This window comes from Limulus polyphemus, unplaced genomic scaffold, assembly GCF_000517525.1.
Source record: "Limulus polyphemus unplaced genomic scaffold, Limulus_polyphemus-2.1.2 Scaffold323, whole genome shotgun sequence".
Lineage (NCBI taxonomy): Eukaryota > Metazoa > Arthropoda > Merostomata > Xiphosura > Limulidae > Limulus > Limulus polyphemus.
The window spans coordinates 358,307-376,160 of NW_013665933.1; the positions used below are offsets into that span (position 1 = coordinate 358,307).

Here is a 17,854-nt window from a genome sequence, read left to right on the forward strand (position 1 = left end):
AAGAGACACAAAAGGTCTAAATTCCTCCCTGATTACATCAGCCTTTATATCAGTGGCCATATCAACAACATTGGGTGATCTGGTGAAACCACATCCATATGTAGACACAATCTCACTGGGTGTTGCCTCCTTTTCACCGATGACGTTAGGTAATATTTTCGTAAAAGTACTAATGTCCGATGTGAATCCACTGAAGTTAAATGGTTTGTAATGGTCGAACTTTGTAATAGTTCCTGGTCAAATATCTGAAGTTTGCCGATTGGTAAGCGTTATTACAATCACAGTTATAGCTTCCGAAGTTTTATAGCACACTGATTATAACGAACTAATAACAGATACTCTTTTTGGCGCGTAGCGTTGGTTATATTTATAGCCGTGTGGAGGCGTTCTAAAAATTTCAGTTTTACGTAACAATACTTAGCTACATTTAAGCGTTTACGTATATACATATATTGTTGATTCTTACTCTCGAGAATTTTCTACAATTTTGGAGAATAGGCGGGAGTTTCGCAATACATATTTAACACTATAAGCTACTCATGTTTTAAAATATAAACTTAACCTAAACAAACGTTGATATTAAAGTAAATATATAATAACAAATTCGTTACACCGTCCAGATAACTATTGAAGTGTTCAGCGATTGTTTTCAACATCTTGCAGTCTGGACTTCGGTTCATTATAGCTGTTCCATAATCGTTCCATTAATCGTTATGTTTACAATCTTTCTCCTTAAGTCACCTGTGGGGAAACGAACGTGTGGAACAGGATATTTATACGCATAATATTCGTCAATAGCAAATTTTATGATATGCCTCACAAATGTTCTGCATTGAACTCTAGCACTATCTTTTAGTAAAGAACGCCACTATGTATATGAAGTTAGAAGATGCACAAAGAAATCACAAAATGCAATTCATAAACAATGTACTTTAATAATAAAAGTCAATATTCTATGCAGTTTGATGTACACATTCTATACTTAATAAAACAAGAGAAACAAAATCTTGTTTTCTGTTGCTTTATTCTTGAGTCCTAAAGGAACGTATAGAAGAATCAACTTACTCAAAACGTACAACCTTTATTCTCCTTTATATTAAACTTTAACGAGTGTCCCATTACTGTTATATCTGTCTTTAAGCTTGATATAATTTCATCTACTATTATTATTACTATTACATTATTAATACAGCTTGCTCATCAGTTTCTGACTACTTACAATAACATTTACAAAGGTTGTCAGTTGTGAACCTATAAAATAATGAAATAAAATCACCGCTAAAAAAATGCAAAATAAATTAAATTAGATTTTCTTATTTTACGGAGGGTTGTTGTTTCTTAAAATAAATATGATAAAACCTGTATACAAGTATAATGATTGTTTTGTGATTTATAAAGCTAGAATAATCCTTGGTGAATAGAAGAGGTTTCCTTGTAATGAATCATCATTTGCCACCACAAAGTAAACGTAGATCCCAGAGAATGGACGAAGCAAATCTGACACATTACACATTAATCAGAAGATGAGAGCAATCCCCATCAAAGCAAGCGGATCTGACCAAGTAGCATTAATATGATGAAACATGTGGTGTATTTGCATAATCGCCTACCCATCAGTGCTTATACAATCTGCCTTCTTATCTTCCTTCCCTCTCTGTATAAATCTGTCCATCTAGTTATTTAAGTATCTATTTATTTGATTTTTCTTCTGTCCATCACCTTATACTATATATTCTTGACTGATTTGCTCTCCTTTTATATGTCTATTTGGTTCTGTGTTTAACTCTGTTTTCATACACATCAACCATGTTGTTTTGTAGCTTCCGCCGCCGAAGGTTGACGTAGGTTATGTTTTCACCTCTGTGTGTGTGCGTTTGTCAGCAAGATTTTTTCGAAAAGAGTTTGAGTGGATTTTGACGAAATTTGGCATGACCAAACTTAGAAGAAATTAGTTTTTGGAGTGTCAAACTCAAAGGTCAAGGTCACAAAAATGAAAAACCTATTTGGTAACACGGGGACCGATTTTTCACACTATTTTTGCTCTATTACTCAGTCAAATATGAGAGGATTTTGATGAAACTTGGTAGACATGTATGAAATATTATTCCTCATTGTCCTGCCATTGTACGTCCTTGATATCGATGGACATACGGACACATTTTCGTACTTTTTGGTCTCCCATTGGCACAGCGGTATATCTACGGACTTACAACTCTAGAATCCAGGTTTCGATACCCGTGGTGGGTAGAGCACAGATAGCCGATTGTGTAGCTTTGTGCTTAATTTCAAATAAAATAAAAAATAAATAAGTAAGTTAACTACTTTTTTGAGAGCCGAATATGATCAACGCTGCGTCGCGGAAGTTCGCTCTACTGAGTGTCCCTCTAGTTTCAATTGTCATACAGGAAACTATCAGTCGCTGTACGTTCGTTAATGTTCAAAGACCTCTATTTACACTTTAGGCATATGCCACGGCCCCTAGGTTGAAATATAGTTCAATGTTTTTTGTTGTTTTATTTTCTTGTCTGTATCTTTCAAAGTCCCACATACTTACAACACTAAAATCCAGGGCTCTATTCTCCCTGGTGGGAAGAGCGTAGATAGCCCACTGTGTAGCTTTGCGCTAAAACAAACAAAGTATCCTTTAAGCACAGATCTTCAGTTATTTGGCAAATTCAGACATAATAATAAACGACAGTTCATATAAATTATTAACACTTTAATGTTATAGAAGTCAGAAGTTATATAAATGTTATAGCTCAGAAGTTATGAAATAATAGCATATTTATAATAGCTTAGCAGACTTTTTTATGTATTAATCCAGTTCAGGTGTAATAAGCAGGTTTGTATTATCAGGCCGAAAAGTCTTTTCTAGTTAATTATGTAAAAGGCATTGTTTTGGTTTGCTATGTGAAACTTTACCTTAGTTTGTTTTGTGAACATTCTTACCTCATTTACAATGTCATCTTGTTCATTCCCTAAATAGATGGAGTTTTGTACTAATTTTGATACTTTTTCTATGTAATATCTCATTTAATACAAAGATAAGTGATGCAAGATGTCATGACTGTTTGATCTATCTTTTACTAAACGTGTTCAATCTAACTGGTAGTTAATTTTGAACAATGTTTTGATGCAAGATTTCACTTTCTTAATATTTGTGTTACCTTCGACTATGGAGACCATAAATCTCCAACTAGCTCAATTGAATTTTTGAACTGAGTTTTCCAGATGATGTAACATAGTGATATCTTCTTGTACTTATTTTTAACCTAGAAATGTGTTTTACAAAACGTTGATAATTTACCATGAATGATATGGTGTAAAAGACGAGCCTGGTTTTTTGCATTATGATTTGTCTCCATGAAACATCCATTTTTCTCAAATTCATCCAGTGGTCTGAAACTTTTCTGTCTAGTGCATGAATACTGTTATTGGAGAGTTTCAAAAGACTAAAAGAATATAGATAAGTAACAGAAATTCTCTCTTTTTTTTGTAATTTCGTTTCAGTACATCAGATTTAACCATAATAATCAAAATATGAATCGTGAATATGGACGACGACGATTAGGAAATTTAAATAATGTCCACCACTGATATTTAAAAAATTTCAACTATTTTTATGGCCATGGTTTCAGATGTTTTAATTTTCTGAATAGATATGTATTTGTCAACAAAATCAAAGTTATTAAAAATACAGCCCAAATCTTACAAATGAGTTATGGGCAACGGAAACGTTTAGTGTTCTTTATTTCAAAAGAGTGGGGGGAAAACAACATCATATGAATGAGTAATTTTAATATTGAAATCAAATGTAAAAAAAGTTGAAGTTTTTATGATCAATGAAGTAATTTCAAGATTTCTCTTTTTGCTTCATTGAATATTCACATGACCCAGTGTAAAGGTCATCCCAAATTTGGAATGGATGATAGAACGTTTGGCAAAAGTATTTTAGTAAATTATTTCAACAATAATTGATTCTTCAAATAGTTTTATGCTGTATTTAACACCAGTAATCTTCACTGGCAGCTCTTGGTCTACCTTTTGGAGATGGTATTCTGACCAGTTCGTTAACAGAAAACATGATATTTAGTGTAGATAAACCAACTCTTGCATAATAAACAAGTATTCATAATGCATATTTACCGAGTTTTTGTATGTGCCTCATTCTTCCTTAAGATAGGGAGGGTTAAGAATGTATCTAACTTTGGAAGAGGCATTATAATTGGAATCAGAAAGCAAAAATAATGAAACTGACTATCTCATAAGTCTAGAAGGCATAACAGAAATCTGCAAGAAGGGACATTTTGAACGGACGAAACTTCTCCCAGACATGAATAAACTGTGATTAGCAAGGGTTGTGTAAACCAACAGGCGGTAAGCTGTACAAATATTGACGTATGTCATCAGTCATGGACTAGGAACATTCATTTCAGCAATGTGCATGGATCTCGGGGATATAAATTCTGGTAAATGATGTTTCTTCTGCAAACCACTAGTCTCAAATACCAACAGAAAGATACGTCTACAGTATAACAAATATCATCAGGAATGGGCTGTTGGACACTAGAAATATGCTTAGTCAAAAGATTCTTGATACAATCTATTCTATATAAATAGTAAGACCAAAGTTTAGCAATAGCCCCATGAAGCTATGAAACTTTCGTGTAAATTATTCCTCAAATTTCGAAACTTTCATGTATTGTCCACACTGACCAAGCAGCTGGAGATGAAGTAATGATGTGGGGTTGATTTTCTCCTTGAATGGCCGTATTGCAACCTGCAAATGCCTGCGTATCCTCAGGAAACAAATACAGCGAGTATTTGTGGTGAGTATTTTCAAGACGACAATCTATTGTTTCGGTTTTGATCGTGATTGGTTTGATAAGCATCAATAGGATTTCCAACGCCTTCCCTGTCCACCACAATTTCCAAAGTTTAACGCAGTTGAGATTCTGGTGAGCATATATATTACAGCATGCTGTCAGAACACAAACCTTTTGCCTTCATCCATGTTGCTTGAGGAATGGGTGAAAAACGAACACGTTGTACTCCAGAAACTAGTGGGGCCTGTACCGTAACGGATTCAAGCTGTGATTAAATCACGCGGTGAACCAGCATGCTATTTCTAATGTTTTGGTCAGGTAGTGTATACAACATTCATCACTACTTATTAACCCTAATAATTTACGTAAGTTATTCCGTTTAAATGAGCAATTGCAAGCGCATGAGTGTATGGAGAATTTCCTTTCTGTGTGACAAATCGGTTAATTTCTTAATTACGGTTAACGGTTTCGTTTCAAATTCAAGTTTTATATATATATACTAAAATCGTTAACGTTTAATACATTTAATTAATTATACTGTTTTTCTAGTGTTTGCTTGTGTTAAGCACAAAGCTACACAATGAAATGTCTGTTTTAGCGTTATTAGCCCTCATACTTATCGCTGAGCCACTGAAGGATTTGTATAGTGTTTTTGTGCTTTCTTAGCGTCTATACGCGTCAGCTAAAATAAGTGCATAATTGAAATAACAATTATTCTACATGAATATCTCCTCCATTGTTTTAGTTATTATTTAGTATATATATATATTAGAAATTACTTTATATTACAGGAGAAAATACTGAAGAATTACATGCAAGATTCTAAAGATTTTTGTTATTTTAATGTGTAAACACAATGCCGTATTCGGATTGAATATACATGCATGTATATAGACATATATTACAAAATAAAGAGCATGAGCCCAAGATTTAATTCTTATTTCAACAAGTAATGCTTTCATAACATTAAAGTTGCTCTTCAGCCAACAAAGATATGATTTTTTTTTAAAATCTTAGATTTTTCTTACACTTTTCATATTATTAGAAGTAATCGTGCTATAGTTTCTGCTAACACCTAACTTACTACGCATCTGTTCCATGTTTAGCCCCCCAGTGGCACAGCGGCATGTCTTTGGACTTACAACGCTAAAAACCGGGTTTTGATACCCGTGATGGGAAAATTACAGATAGCCCATTGTGTAGCTTTGTGCTTCATTACAAAGAAGGTACATGTTTAAATGAGAGAGAGAAATGGCTCACTTATTCGCTCCTGCAAAAATATTACTATTACAAAGACAACAAAAAAAGATTAATATTTTTACAATAGAACTCAAGAGTACAGTTTCGATTGTAGGAATTTAAACCTCAGTAACGACATTTCAGTTTAGTTTTCATATTGTTATGTTTGCCTAAGCTGAGTTGGATGATTCACTGAGCTCCAAATGCACCTTAGTAAATTATTGAAGAGGATTCGGTCGAGCTATATCTTCTCTGTTCTCTAAAAACGAACGGAGAGGTCACGCCAAGGGACGATCCATCAATCGGATCAGTGAGATGTTATTAAGAAGACAGATGTAATATTTACCTTATAGTATGATAAATTCATTCCTCTGGGTATAATCAAAACATTAATCACCAGGAACAAGCCTACAGATAGAGAAATGTATATAAGCTTGTTTAAAGTTTATTTACTGGACTTACGTTTTGTCGTAACATAAAAGTCTCTTACTTCCAGAAACAAAGTTTTGTTGAAAGCCAGGTCATTATCGGAGTGATGAAATATTTATTATTTTTACATTTATGTCTAATATTCTAAATTTGAAATTGAGTAGTTGTAAATACAGCTCAAAAGGTGGCGTCATTCGTGCTGACAAATGGTATAAAGAGAACTTCTCGAAAGTGTCATAGATAAGGTAATGTAATTCTCCATTGCGGCAAAGAAAAAAGGCTTCGCTTACAGAAACTTGCATAATATTTCACCCATATTTTAGGCATATTATAAATTCTAATGTCTAAAAAAATTAAAATATACTATTTCACCTTTCACATAGTTAATTTATATTTTCGTCAAAACATTTGACAATATTGTGTTGCTGAAAAAGGCTGTTTTCTTTCAGTAGAAAGTAATAATATATCATAACACTTAATACATTCATATTAGTCATATAATGGTTATATTCTTCAAGGTCAAGTCTTCAGATGAAGCCTATCTGTACAAGAACTGTCCTTAGGATGAAGTTGCTTTCTATGTAATAAAGACTGTGTTTTTCAAAAATTGAATAATGTTATCTTCTGCCTGCTCTAAATCTTGAAAAATCTTGCTTCTTTTTCTCATTCATTACAGTGCTAGCTATTTCTGTTTCACTGTTATACTTATTTTCACTGTTTATTGTTTTCTCTTCACTCCATAGTTTCGCTAAAAGGAAAACATCCTTATACTTCATAGTTCAACTTACTGCACTTTTCATTCCACTTAAAACTCCATAAGTTGTGGTTTTCTTTACATTCTGTTATTTCACTAATTGTAAGCTTCTCCCCACTTCTCAACTCTATACACTGTATTTTTTCTCAGCATTCTACAGAATATGTTAGTTTTAGTTTTCCCTCTACTCACAACTGTACCAATATTATATATTTTCTTCCTTCCAGATCTCCATAAGTTTTATTTCTTTCCATTTGACAACTCCACTGTTCTAGTTTTATCTTTATTCCTAAACTCTTCTGAAATTAGCTAACAATTTTATTCCATTCCATAACTTCCCTAGTTTTAGTTTATCTCATTCCTCTACACTGTAAATATTGTTTATTCCCAACTTAACACTCCACTGATTGTATTTTTTTCATTATACAACCCCAATAATTGTAGTTTGTCTCTGTTTCGCGACTGTTTAACAATAGCTGTTATCTTACTTCCACAGCTCTCTCTGTTCCACAAATCCAGTAGATTTATTTACTTATTTTATTCGTCATTCCATAACTATACTAATTCTTATTATTCTTTATCTTCCTCAACTACATTAGTCATACTTTTTCTCCATTTGAAACTATAATGATTGTATTTTCTCCATTTCACGACTCCATCAATTGTTGTTGTTTTTTCATGTATTATGTAGATTGTACTAATATCTAATTTCTCCCTTCCACAACCCTAATAATTATATTTGTTTTTATTTCTGAACTCCACTGACTATAAGTTTACTTCTATTCCATTATAGTTATAATTAACTATTTTCGTCTTTCCACAACTTCAACAATTTTTTTATCATTCCACAACTCCACTAATTGTAATATTTCCAATTCAGAATTATAGTAATTTTAGTGTTTCTTTCTACAACTTTATCAGTTAGATATTTTTTATTCAATCCTTATCTCCACTAATTTTAGATTTTCTTTCCATTCCACTAATTTAGTTTATTTTCAGTCTATAACTTCACTAATCACGATTTTCTCCCTGCTTTGTCAGTAGATTAAACGTATTTATTCCATTCCAGATTTCAATTTTAGACTTCCTCTATTTCACAACGACATCAAATATAGTTTTTCTCCATTCTCATATCCTCTAGTTTTAGTTCTCTCATTCTTTGATTCCAGTAATTTTAGTTTAATTCCATTTTATAATTCCACCATTTCTAGTTTTCACTCCTTTACCCAGCTATACTAATTTTAGTATCCTTATTTTTTAACTTCAGTAATTGTAGATTTCTCTCTGTTCCACGGATTCGCTAATTCCACAACACTAATAACTCTTGTTATTTCCCTCTCACAACTACAGTATCTGCAATTTTTCTGCATTTCAATTCCCCACTTATTGTAATTTTTATTCATTCCAGGATTACATTCATTGCCTGTTTCCTCATCCCACAACTACACTACTTGTAGTTTTTTTCTCCATTCCACGACTGTACTAATTCTTATTTCCCCTTTTCAGAACTCTACTAATTGTGATTTTTTTTCTCCACCATACAGCTCCACTAATTGTACTCTATACTATATTCTCCATTCTTCGACTCAATTAATTCTTGCTTTTTCTACCTTTTACAAACTGCAGTAATTGAAACTTTATCCATTCTTTGATTCCTTTATTTCACAATTTCTTTGGCCCGTCATGGCCAGGTGGTTAAGACGCTCGACTTGCAATCTGCGGGTCGCGGGTTCGCATCCCCATCCCACCAAACATGCTCGCCCTTTCAGCCGTGGGGGCGTTATAATGTGACGGTCAATCCCACTATTCGTTGGTAAAAGAGTAGCCCAAGAGTTGGCGGTGGGTGGTGATGACTAGCTGCCTTCCCTCTAGTCTTACGCTGCTAAATTAGGGACGGCTAGCGCAGATAGCCCTCGTGTAGCTTTGCGCGAAATTCAAAACAAACAAACAAACACAATTTCTCTAATTGTAGCTAAAATGTCCATCAGTTCTTTAACGTCACTTGTCTTAGTTGTTATTCTACAATTATTCTAATTTTATCAAGTTAGTACATTGTTCTACAACTCCACTTGCTTTAGCTTTTCTATTCCACAATACTTCTAATTTTAGCTACCAAGTCCATCAATTCTACAACTTCGCTTCTCTTAGTTTTCTATTCTTCAATTCCGTGAATTGTAAATTTCTGTCCGTTATAAACTGATTTTAGGTCTTCTACATTCCATGACTCCACTGATTCCTTTGTTTTCTATTCATCGACTCTACTAATTATAGTTTCACTCTCTTCCATAATTTTAAAAATATTTAGAAAGTTTCTCCTTTCCACATTTCCAATAGTTTCTTCAGAAAGTCCTTCAGGAAATATAATCCAGTGAAAGCTCACTTAAGAAGCCTCTTTTATTTGCTTAGTCTCACGCACAAGCATTCAATGTTTAGAATGTTGAAGGATTGTTGTAAAAAACAAATTCTTTCTTTTTTTGCAGTTATTAGTAATGTCTTTTCTCATTAGCTACTTTTATACTATGAAGAGCGACAAACTTATCACAATCTTCTTTCCTCACATTAAGCCCTTACTCTCTAGCCTTTTTCTTTTTTGTTGTTATTGATCTCAAACTATTCTGTCCTTTTCTAAATATATCGATCTTTATTTTGAACATTATACTGTTAAAATAGTACTGGCGTTGTCTTCAGAATATAGTGTATTCAATTTTGTGTTAACATTTAAAATAATATGAGTTTTAATGCAATTAGAAATGTGTCATTAAATGTAAAAATACATTTAAGTATTTTTCACGTCTATTTTTTTCTTGATATGCAACACAGATGATATGTTTTCACACTTCACTTTGGTTTAAGCGCAACACTGTACAATGGGCTATCTGCGCTGTGCCCACTGCGGTGATCTAACCTGAATGTAAGTGTTATAAGTTCTTAAGCATATCGCTGAACCACAGAAGGAAGAGAGCTTTTTTAAAAAAACAAACATTTATTTATAAATTTACATATACAAATTATAATTAATCCATCTTAGCTTATCTGGGTTAATATCATTCATTATTTAGTAGCAGCCCGGCATGGTAAGGTGGTTAGAGCGCTTGACTGGCAATCTGAGGGTCGCTTGTTCGAATTTCTGTCCCACCAAATATGCCGCCCTTTCAGCCGTGGGGTCGTCATTGTGGGACGGTCATTCCCACTATTCGTTAGTAAGGAGTAGCCCAAGTGGGTGATAATCACTAGCTGCCTTCCCTCTAATCTTACACTGTTAAATTAGGGACGGGTAGCGCAGATAACCTTCGTGTACCTTTGCGCAAAATTCAAAAACAAAAACAAACAATTATTAAGTAATTTATCTGTTTGTTCGTTGTTAAGCACAAAACTACACAATGGGCTATCTGTGCTTTGCCAACCACTGATATTGAAACTTGATTTTTACCACTGAACTATTGGGAGGTCAGTAATTTATCTGTGCTTTGCCAACCACTGATATTGAAACTTGATTTTTACCACTGAACTATTGGGAGGTCAGTAATTTATCTGTGCTTTGCCAACCACTGATATTGAAACTTGATTTTTACCACTGAACTATTGAGAGGTCAGTAATTTATCTGTGCTTTGCCAACCACTGATATTGAAACTTGATTTTTACCACTGAACTATTGGGAGTAATTTATCACATTTAATTTTAAAATCATTTTACTACCTTAAAAAATATTCTGTATTTCTATAGTTAATCAAAAATGATCTTACAAGTTTCTTAAGTTTAGTTTATTATCTTTTTTTATCATTAAAGGAAAATTATTAAATAAGTTCAGTGCTAAGTAACAAAAACCTTTTTTACATAAACTTCTTTTTAACTATTGGAAGTTTTTTGTCAGAATCTGGAGTTATAAGTTAGAAATTTTGCCAATAGAGTTATAAAAAAATACTTTTACTTTCTAGTTAATAATAATATTTTTTTATTTTAGCCAACGTCTCGCCATTGAGGCCATATCAAGGCTAGTAGTACGAAGATATTGAAAGTTTAATATTTTAATCTCAATATTCTATCAGGATGAACATTATTTTTGATTTGTAAGTAATAACTTTTATTTTTTATGAATCATATTACTTTCTATATTTATAATAAATATCTCATAGGAAATATTTTTAATAAAATATATCTTTTGTAAATTGTTTTATTTTTTATCATTATGCGATATCATATTTTTTGTAATTTATTCTGTAATGAAACAGTTGGCTTTAGTGTTGTAGACAAGTTCTTCTCCATATCAAAATTCCATACTGAATTACTGACCATATCAATAAGAAATTAAGAATTCTTAATATCTGGACAATTAACAGTTTTTCAAATAATAGATTTGAATAAACATACGTTTTAGTATTTTGCCAAATCTTTAACATGTTGTTTACAGCTTGAATTTTTATCAGTTTAAGCCTAAGCATATTTTAACACCTATTCTTTCGATTTGCAAACATTTACTATTATTATCATTTATACACCTATCACTATCAATATATAATTTAAAGTGATTTTGATTTATAATGATTTTATTGTTAATTCTAAAAATATGTATTTTGTTTTAGTTATATTGATTAATAGATAATTTGCAGTTCATCTATATTATCAGAGCTAAATGCTAATATTATACCATTCGCAAACATACTGATTTTATAATTTAAATTTAAATCACATAACTCATTTATATATATTATTAACAAATTGATCTAAGCACAGAACCCTATGTAACGCCCTGCTTTGTAATATTTACATCGTTATAGTGGTATTTTATACTTATAATATAAAAAGTAAGAACTAATTAATTTCAGTGTAAGTTTTACAAATTATTTCACTAAAAATTTACTCGGTACTAGAATTGAAATGTTTAACCCGACAGCACCTCATCGCACGTGTGTTAAACGGCCAGGTCAGAGACCCCTAGGACACTGACCAGAGGAAGCCAGCTAGCAGCAAGCACTGTGTCCGGATATTCGAGTCGAATAATGAGATCCACAGTTACTTTTATCACATTTTACACGGTGAATCAATGATAAGTTTATGGACTTACAATGCTAAAATCCGGGGTTTTATTCCAACCGGTGGACAGAGCGAACACACATAGCCTATTGTGTAGTTTTCGCTTAAAACAAAAACAAACTTTTATCACCCACACCTACAGTTGAAAATAAAGGTCATATTAAGCAGCATAACGTCTCGAACCTTAAACTCTATGATTTACAGGAGCGTTCCACTAAAACACAAACCGTAACTGACAGTATGAAGCTTGAAAAGTACGTTGAATGTCCAACTAAAGCAAACTAACAAATTCGGTGTTACAAAGTCGTCTATTTCTAATATTAAAACAAACAAAATTATTATAAGACTTCTTTATGATTGTTCCGTGGTTTTTACCGCTTTAAGGAAATCTCCATATCTACCCTTGTGTAACCTTACATTGTTTCAATACTTCATATTAATAACTTATTTTACATTGTTTCAATATTTCATTTACATATTCTATCTATGTTAAACATCTGACTTTGAATTTTTCAAGGATTCTTTAAATACTACGTTTCTTTTGGTTTTCTTTTTTATATTTTCAAAAAAGGCTGTTTGGTGTGTTGTTATTCGCATAACTACCCAATAGGCTATCTATGCTCTTCCCACTAAGGGTATCGAAGCCCGATTTTTAGTATTGTAAGCATGCAAACCTGCCGCTGAGCCAATGGGGTTTGGGGGAGAGCTGGTTGATTATACGTTGTTCAGTGGATTCGAATGATTCATTACTTAGTTTTCAATACTTTTTTTTGAGCCAATGCTAATATTTGATCTTGTTTAATATACTTCTAATCTCAGCTTTCAAAATTAAGTTGTTCCCGGTGGCTCAACGGTAAGTGTGAAGTCTTTTAACTCTAAAATTGGGGTTTGTTACCCGCAATGGGCACAGCACAGACAGCTCACTTGTGTAGCTTTGCAATAAAGAACAAACAAACAAAACGGTTTTAAGTGATTCGCTCTGAGTTATTTCACATTAGTGTTATTTTTTCTATAATACATGCTATGTTTCTTTTTTAAGATTGTGTGAAAGTTATATTCACGTTTACAGAAGAAAAATTTTTCATCAAGCAAGGTTGTCCTTTTTTTATATTTAGAGCACAACTAACTACCACACAGAAAGTACGCTGAGTGACTTTGAAAAATCAATACAGCCCCCGGGACTGTTAACCAAACAGTTGGCTCACGCTAGTACTAGCTCTGTGGAATAGGTTTTGCAGTAAAGTCTTCTAGTTTTGTTTCGTTGATAAGAAACAACTCAGGGAAAGTTCCTCTTCTCGTTCAACAAAATTATCCCGTATTTGTGACTGCTTTTTTTCTAAGACGCTGCTATTTGATATATTGAAAATGAACCTAGTATTAACAGAAGCGTAGGCAGGAATCTAAACAGTGTGTGTGTGTAGGAGAGAGGTGGTGGTGCTACTTCTAGGAAAGAAAAAAAGGGAAACCACTGGTGAAAGCCTTAATGGGGTGGGGCAGGATTCACAAATAAATCTATTATTGACCATAAAAGTGTCAAAAACTAAGACACCGTTACTGAAATCAAGATTTCAAGAACTAAGTTACTCTTGAAACAAATATTTCAGGAAAAGTTATGAATTCAAGAACAAATTTATGGTAAAAATCTCAGAAACAAAATTATAATACAAATTGACTGTGGCTCAGTGACATGTCTGCAGGATTACGACGCTAAAATTTGGGTTTCAATACCCTTCATGGGCAGAGCACAGATAGCTATGTGTATAGCTTTGTGCTTAACAACAACCAACCAACTGACTGAAAAGACAGTATTTTTAACAATGCCCAAAATTTATTAATAGCTTCTAAAATGTGTGAGGTTTCTGATTTTATTAATGCTGTGCTTATCTAATTTTTCTTTAAGCGAAAGACAAAATATTATTGTGTAACGTCTTAAAACGTTACCAGCTTTAACTAAAATATTGACTTCAAACATAACTTTGTACGAGTAAATAAGTTGAAAACACACAACAACAATTCCATGGAAATTTCATTCTAAGTTTAGTAAGTTTGTGCATGAAACAAACTATCTTGAAAACTTGTTGATAATTTTAACATGATACTTATTCAAATATAAAAAGCTATATATATATATTTCCATACTATTCCCTTAAAAAGTTTTTCAACTTCTAATTTCCATTGCTTGTTAAATTTTTCAAAATTTTAGCACAAGCTATATATATATACAAAGATCGTGGTTAGAAAATATACATCAAATTTTGAAATTTATTTAAGTAGTGCTTGTCAAATTTCTTTGAAGTCATTATAGTATTATCGCTGTTGGTTTTTAACACAAAGCTACAAAATGGGCTATCTGCATTCTGTCCACTGCAGAGAATCGAATCCCGCATTTTAGCGCTGTAAGTCCGTAAACTTACCACTGACCCACCAAGCGACCTTCGGAATTTAACATTTGTATTTATATTTTGGTTTATTCGTTTTTACAATAGACGAAATTATCAGATGTTTCTTTTTAAAGTATTTCATAAAAGATGACGTTAACTATTTAGTAGCATGTAACTTTATACATTTATAATTAATAACTACGTATATATTTGCTTTGTAGTTCCTTCTCAATAAGCAGGAAAGAGTCTTTAATGATTGAGGAAAACAAGACTTTGAGTGAGAAAGGTCAATCGGAGCCAAACCGTCTCCAGCTTCAACTGACCGGAAAGTTGGGGAAATAAACAACTTTTCGAGATTCACGTCACGGTCTTTCTGGTAAGATGGCGTACTCAGCTGGATACGTACTGTGAGAACGGCAGCGGAAGAAAAAGACTGATGACAGAGTCATTAAGATTCTGGTGTCTGATACAGCTCAAACACTACTGTTAAGTACCTCGTATCCGCAAGAACCACGTTTGAAAAGGACCAGTCACAGCAGGATATTCGGCCACACAATGTTGTCACTTTACCAGCAAACTGTAGTTCTGACTGAACTATGGAATCCTAGTATGACATCTAACTTCATAAATGTTGCAAATGTTTTTTGTTTGTTTTTCCTTCAAGAAAACCTGTGGTTACATTCTAAAACATTGTATAATAATGTAATCAATATGTGAGTTAACTGATCCTGATCCCCCACCAACGTGGGTTAGAAGTAAGCCTAAGAACTTACAACTCAAAAATTCAAGGTTCGATTCGCCGCAGTGGTCTGTATGCAGATGTGTCCAATCTGTAACTGTGTAAACAACAACAAACTGATGCTGCTTTGTTTTCAAGAAAAGCTTGAGAAAAGAATCCATATGGCTATATTCATTTACAAAACAACTTTTAAAATCTATAAAACACTTTCTGAGCGGATATGTGTGTTTGTTACTTAAACTTAGAATGAAATTTGTGCTCAAAAGAAATAGAATGTTTCCATGGTATCTAAATAAAGTCTTGATTTCAAAACTTTTCTATTACACTGCTGCTGCTACATTTCATACACTTTCATGCCATACAACTTGTTAACAAGAAACTGATTTATGAACAGTTACCACAGTCTTTTAGATATATAAATTAATTGTGGTATATATCAACATGATAAGCAGGATATCGTGCGTTTGCTATCTGATCTACCTCGAAAACTTTTAGCACCATCAAATTAATTCTCCTACTTTTCTTAACACCGCCTAACGGAGTTTATGGTTATTAGATTTACTCAAAAATGAGTCACTAAATAAGAAGTTGTTTTTTTTCGATAACAATTTACTGATCAAATTAGATTAAATTTATGATCGATATTTAAGAAAAAAATCGTCTGATTTTGAGCAAAGAAGGCGAAAAGCCACAAGATAATTTCTCCAAATTCGCAACAAATAATTAATAAAAAAACACAGAAAAGTAACTTGGGTGCAGATTTGAAAAGTCTGTCCATCTCAAAACTTTGAACTTTGGCTTTAAAAAAAGATCTAATCAGATAATGTTCTACTTATACGCCAAGAAGTGTACCAAAGAAAGTTTTCTTTTTACAACTGAATCAAGTTTAGAATAAATCGATTGCATTTGAGCTTTTTTATAAAGGGTGTTGAAGTGTATTATTTATTTATTCCACCGAGCACACAAGTCTTCGGGCGAAAACAAAAACGCTTGTAATGCTATGTTCACTGTAAACTTCTTTGAAATGCTATACAAATTTCTATTCATCCTAATATCACCAAAAGCAAAATAATCGTAAATGCTTCTATTAAACTAATATTTTATAGAAATATTTTGTATTTAGTTATGTTCCTCATTTTAATTCACGTTTTACTGAGACTAAAATCACAATATTACATTCTATTGTCAGTTACTTGAAATCAGTGTTCCCCAGTGGCCCAGCATTAACTCTGCAGGCTTACAACTCTTAAATTCGGGTTTCGATACACGTGGTGAGCAGAGCACAGATAGCCCATAACCAAACTAAACCAGTAGTATAAATTGTTTAGTACTATGTCACAGTTTTAAGTATGTTTATATTCACTAATGACTTCAACATGTAAAAACCAATAATAAGTATTGTTTAGCACATCGTCACTGTCTTAGTTAAAAACGATGATACTTGCTGGTAGCTACTCACTGAATGGCTGCTTTATTATAGGCAATAGCACTTTATTATTATTAACTTTAGATATTTATCTGTCAACTTAACTGTGTCAAATATTAAAGCGTATAACATCCATGTTGTATTTTAGCTTATACTTTGGCACGTACTACATGATTATTATATATAGTAACTAATAAAATGATATTTCTTATCCACTTCATGTGTCAGTTCTCGAATTCTGATCTCTTTATTAAACATACATATAACATACCTATAATTGTAATAATTCACACTAGAAACTTGATCATCGGTCACCTTCTTCACTCATTTCACTTCAAAGACTTTCACACCTTACTTTAGAAATAACACGGGAGCAATGCATGTGATGTATGTTATTGATACCCAGGTATATTAGGTCGTCAAGAAATTAATGTTGCTTTTTTTTAGATGAAAAAAAACCCAAACAACTTATGTATCAAAACAAAACATTTATTAAATGAAATAGTCTCCCTTCTTATCCATAATGCATGGAAATCTTACAATCAGGTTCTTAATGCCCTGATTAAAGAAATCACTTGGCTTTGAAGCAAAAAACATGTCGATGTCCTCTTTAACACCTTCCACATGTACATATGTTTTCCCATTAATATGGTGTTGCAGCGAACGAAAAAGATTGTAATCTGATTGCGTCATATCTGAAGAATATGGTGGGTGGGGGAGAACTTCCCAACCCAACTTCATAATCTTGTGTTGCGTCAAACGTGCGCCTTTTGCCGTGCATTGTCGTGGAGAAGAAGAAGAACACCTTTCCGATTGACGAGTGACGGGCGTTTCTGAAGAAGGGCTTGATTTAAACGTTCCAGTTGCTGACTATAAATCTCCGCGTTGACAGTTCGCTGTGGACTGAGGAGTTCGAAATGAATTACTCCTTTGATGTCCCATCAAATTCAAAGCAGTACTTTCTGCAGATAGAGTCCAGGTTTGGGGGTCGGAAGTGATTTTTGTCCTGGACTGAGCCATTGTTTTTG

General features: G+C 32.9%; 1 long non-coding RNA gene across 1 annotated transcript in view; it reads left to right on the top strand.

Moving 5' to 3' along the window:
• The window catches only part of LOC111085308, a 51,152-nt gene extending 34,198 nt beyond the window's left edge, over nucleotides 1-16,954 (top strand). The window contains exons 2-3 of the long non-coding RNA XR_002610146.1: nucleotides 11,211-11,316; nucleotides 14,883-16,954. This is a non-coding gene — a long non-coding RNA (uncharacterized LOC111085308). The remainder of the gene's footprint in view (nucleotides 1-11,210; nucleotides 11,317-14,882) is intronic.
• Nucleotides 16,955-17,854: the final 900 nt, after the last annotated feature.